Source organism: Hylobates moloch, unplaced genomic scaffold (genome assembly GCF_009828535.3).
Source record: "Hylobates moloch isolate HMO894 unplaced genomic scaffold, HMol_V3 SCAFFOLD_10, whole genome shotgun sequence".
Taxonomy (NCBI): domain Eukaryota; kingdom Metazoa; phylum Chordata; class Mammalia; order Primates; family Hylobatidae; genus Hylobates; species Hylobates moloch.
The window spans coordinates 55,241,484-55,246,627 of NW_026652285.1; the positions used below are offsets into that span (position 1 = coordinate 55,241,484).

The 5,144-nt window shown below is 42.4% G+C and overlaps 1 pseudogene; it reads right to left on the reverse strand.

Moving 5' to 3' along the window:
* Nucleotides 1-1,019, reverse strand: part of LOC116475186 (probable ATP-dependent RNA helicase DDX10) — a 3,253-nt pseudogene extending 2,234 nt beyond the window's left edge.
* Between the last annotated feature and the right edge of the window lie 4,125 nt (nt 1,020-5,144).

Consider the following 5,144-nt stretch of genomic DNA (forward strand, 5'->3'; position numbering starts at 1 on the left):
TGAGCAGTGGTTTGTAGTTCTCCTTGAAGAGGTCCTTCACATCCCTTGTAAGTTGGATTCCTAGGTATTTTATTCTCTTTGAAGCAATAGCACACTTATTTTTTGCCGCTGCTCACAGACTATGTAGTTCTGTTCCAAGGTGGCAGGGGTGCTATATTTTCATTTTTCATGAACCAAGACATACTCAGGATTTTTCAAACTCAGGCATGCCAGGTCCTTTACAGATATAGTTTGTGTTGCTGAGAAAAGTAAAGTCTGACGTTTCTTGGGGAGATTTTCAATAATAGCATTCACGGTATCGGCAAAGCCCATATCCAAGATTCTATATGCTTCATCAAGAACTAACATTTGGAGAGCGGTAGCATGAAAAGATACTGTTTCATCCATGTGTTGAAGAAGCCGACCTGGTGTGCACACGAGTATATTTATGTTGTTGATCCTCTCAGCTTCTGTTTCAGATACTTTCCACCAATGATGAGACCATCTGAGAAGCCATGATTCTTTCCTACCTTTTGGAGAACCTCAAAGGTCTGATAGGCCAGTTCTTTCATAGGTGATATTATGAGAACCCCCAGCCCATCTGTTGAGGTCTATTGCAGACAATATAAGGCTTCTAGCACTGGAACAAGGAAAGCCAAAGTCTTGCCAGATCCAGTTTTGGCCACTCCACGTACATTTTTACCTTGCAAAGCCAATCCAATGGTCTACTTCTGTATGTCAGTTACCAAGCAGTATTGAGCTTCTTGCAAACCTTTCAATGTTTTTTTGGACAAGGAAAAATCTGAAAATCTTGTAATTTCATTTACATTTATTTTCTCATAGTTCTGCATGAGGTGGCTGTTACCCTCGTGCTTGACCTGCCATTCGGGTTTCTTCAGTTGCTTCCTCAGCTGCTTCTTTTTGTTCTGCCCATGGCTGTGTTTTTTCTTCCAGCGATTGAAGCTCCGCACTGGGTCAGGTCGGTCTCCCGAACCTGGAGAGTCTGCAGTTTTGCCCATTGCGGCGGCAGCCACAGCTGGGATCACCCCCAGACACAAGACACCTAAGGCCAGGCTCTTGGAACCAGCATGTGGAAAACGCACAGAGGCGCATGTGTAAGTGTTGGTATTTTTAAACTACTCATGTGATGCTAGTGCACAGCCAAGTTTGTGAGCAGTGCTCCAGCACCTTACTGTCAGAGTATGGTCCATGGGGCCGACAGTTATCAGGATCACCCGAGAATTCATTAGGAATGCAGGTTGTCAAGTCCATTCTAAATCTTTGTATTTTAACAAGATCTTCAGGTGATTCATTTGCATCTTAAAATTTTAAAAGCACCACTTTAGAAGTTATTTCATCTGTTTTATTTTGAACTTGAAGAAAAATCCACAGAAGTTATGAAGTTTGCTGATGGTCGCAATTCTAGCTAATGAAGCCAGGACTAGAATTAAAAATTCTTGATTCCAAACCTGTGCTTCTCTCCAACGCTGTGGATGTGTGCCTGTGTTATCCTTCATATAGAAGAAAAAGGTGTGGATAAATTGTCGATAGTGTGTACACTTTTGAGATGTAGCTAATGGATTTGCTGTAATTATCATCTCTCTCCAGACCTATCACCTTTGAGAACAATGTTCATGAGATGGAGAAACTGACTGAAAGCTGCACCTAGATAGATTGCTTTGAATATTTCGGGAAAGAGTGGAACAGTTTGCAATTTAATTGTGCTAGTTATTGAGTTTGTGTGTGTGTGTGTGTCAGGGTCTCACTCTGTTGCCCAGGCTGGAGTGCAGTGGCACGATCTCGGCTCTCTGCAACCTCTGCCTCCCAGGTTCAAGCGACTCTCCTGCCTCAACCTCCTGAGTAACTGGGATTACAGGAGTGAGCCACTGTGCCTGGCCTGTTATTGACTTTTCTTACTAAAATTCTCTACTTCCAAAGCATAAATGCTAATAAAAAGATTTATAAAATAAGACTTTTCTGCTCTTCATTAGCTGATGGAGTAGTCTCAAGACTAAAAGACTGTGGTGTGAGACAAGAATACTAGTCTAAAAAGATGATGGCATGGGAAAAGAATATAATTTTTTCTTTCAGTTATCAACTTGAAGCTTTTGGGAAAGGGGAAAACCTGGGAATTTAAGGATGTGGGTAGTTTTGTAAGAAACCAGCCAAACGTTCTAAAGACAGAGTTTATGCTGGGCTCTGTGCTCAAACTGATCTAGCCAGAGTATGAAGGAAGCTGGAGAGAAAATGCAGGCTAGGTTGGTGTTGATCTGTCCAATCAAACACCACATGGGTTTAGCAGGTGTATGCCATGCACATCGATATGTGCTATTTTAAATTTCCTGGGGCAATACTTGTTAGAGAAGAGCAGTATGTTGGACTCATCAGGCTTCTTACTAATATGTACCTAGCTCTCTCCTCCTCTCTGCACCTGCTGTGCTACTGATTATACTGTAAGTAATGGCAGCTTTGCCTTGGGAGGTTATGGATATGCTGCAGGTGGGGCATCTCTCCTGTGAAGGTGTGTAAATTTCAAATTGCTAGTTGCACCTCCTTGCAAGAGGGCTATGGGGAGCAGGAGGGAGAGAACAGCAGTGGGAGTGGCACCCAAAGCCATAATAATTTCTGATGATTAACTTCCAGTTTTTCACATCCTTTATTATGTGTGTTTCCAGGATCATAGACAAGATGATTGCTTTGCTGTATGGAAAATCTGGAACTGTATAACTATCTAATTTTCCACACATGATATCATAATACCTCTAGTAGCACTATTTGTAGCTAAAGCCTCCCTCTCCTCCTCCTTCTTCCTGTTTTTTCCTCTATTTGATGTATTTTCCTTTCTTTCATTAATTGCAAGGGGCTTTAGCCCAGGGTGAGGATAGTGAGTAGTGCGATAGGAGTGGTGGCTTCAGAGCCTCCTGTCTGTGTGGTAAAAAATATATGTGTGTTTATCTGTTTAGGAGAAGATTCCTAAAGACCCAGAGTGATATTATTACAGCTAGAATGCATTTAGAAACTCTAATGAAATGCATGTAAGGACAGAGGCAGGTAATAGAAATGAGTGACTGGATCAAGAGAACTGCGGTGGACTGGGCGGCTCCTAGCCTGTCTCAGAAGGGACGTACCAGCCAGCTCCATCCATTGTTGCTACAGAGAGTGACAACAAGTGCTCTGAAATCTCATTTTTAAACAGAAGCTAAAAATTCAAGTTTTACATGAAATTTTCTGCTCTCTAAGTGTTCATAATTAATTGAGGTTTCTTTTTAACTCCATCAACTATGTAGGCCAAAAACCATGTCTGAAGGACTAGATTGGGCCTGTGGAGCAGGAGTTCGTAAACTTGATTTAGTCTGATGTCCTCATTTCATGGAAGAAAAGGAGTTTGTCCAAGTTCTGTCATGACATTAGTGAGGTGCAGAGTTGAGAAAAGAATGCGGGTCAGAATGCTCCTCATTCCTTTCACCTCTGAAGATACCTACAGTAGGATTTATGTGCCACGCAGTGAGCCAGGTCAGGGTTAGGTTACAGATATGGCTTCAGCCCTCAATGAGCTCACAGTCTGGCAGGGGTGACAGACAAGCAAACAACTAACTATAACTCTCTGAGGTATGTGCAACAAAGAAGTAGCTATAAATGCAGAGGCAACATCAGGAGGAACAAGTTCATTTCATCTGAGGAGAGGGTGACATGGCGTGGAGAATCAGGGATGGGCTTACAGAAAAGATGATGCCTCAGTTGGGTGTTAACACTTAAATATTTTGATAATAGTCACAATGTTTTGTTTGCTTGCTTCTTTTATGTTTGTTAAGCAGCTGGTTTGTTACTGTGATTCTGATGAATTTAGGGGGGCAGAAATTGATAATAAATTGTCTCGTATTGGCTTGATTTAAAGTTCACACATACCAACTTACTTGGACCTCATAATGTTTGGTGAGGGTAAGGAATAGGGCAGGTATTAACTGAATTTCGTAGATGAGGAAATTGTGACTCAGGAAACCTAACTGCAAGGCCCAGTATCACCTCATTATATATGCATCAGTAGAACTGGGTGGAAGGGAAATTTCTCATTTGCAGTTGGTGCTATTTATATTCTGGGTCCTGACTTAGTGTGGCATCACAAATCATCCATCCTGTGCTGTAAACCAATTCCAAGTTCTGGAATCCTCAGGAGTTTTTGCCTCAACTTTCCTGGGAAATTGGATTTGAAGAACTACCTTTATGTTCATTGGAGATAAGGTGAAGACAAAGGTTTGGCGAGACGCTGATTCAGAGTGCAGAAACACTCAGGCTTTCAGGCCCTGCCCCATTCCACAAGTTGTAGGCCTGCAGGGCTGCATTCAGTGGGACACTGGTGAGGGTAGAAGGTTGGGGGATAGGAGGTCTAATCTTCACGGAGTCCCAGTGTATGCTAGCAGGAATGCTATGGGAGTGGGGTTAAGTATATACAAACAATTTCACACTTATAGTGGGTTATTTTAGAAATTCATTGACCGGCTGGGCGTGGTGGCTCGTCTGTAATCCCAGAACTTTGGGAGGCCGAGGCAGGCGGATCACAAGGTCAGGAGATCGAGACCATCCTGGCTAACATGGTGAAACTCCGTCTCTACTAAAAATACAAAAAAATTAGCTGGGCATGGTGGCGGGCACTGTAGTTCCAGCTATTCGGGAGGCTGAGGCAGGAGAATGGTGTGAACCCGGGAGGCGGAGCTTACAGTGAGCTGAGATGGCGCCACTGCACTCCAGCCTGGGTGACAGAGACTACATCTCAAAAAAAAAAAAAAAGATTCATTGACCATGTCACCCAAGTTTTTAGGAGAAAATTTAGACAGTAAGAAAGGGGGCACTTTAACTGAGTGCTCATTGCGTCTTTGCAACTGCACTAGGTATTTTTATGTTATCCAAGTTAACACTTCCAGAAAGCCTGAAAGATGAACATCATCAACTCCATTTTCCAGAAGAAAAGCTGGGACTCAAAGAAGAAGTTATGTGACTTGCCAAAGGTTAGATGGATATTAAATGATGGAGCTGGTATAGAATTTAGGTCTGGTAGTCTGATTGAATCCAAAGAACGTGTCATAAGAAACCTAAGAAATGGGACATAATTTTCTGTGTAATGAAGGTGATTTATTTCATGTAATAATTTTACTTGGGGTACCTATGCA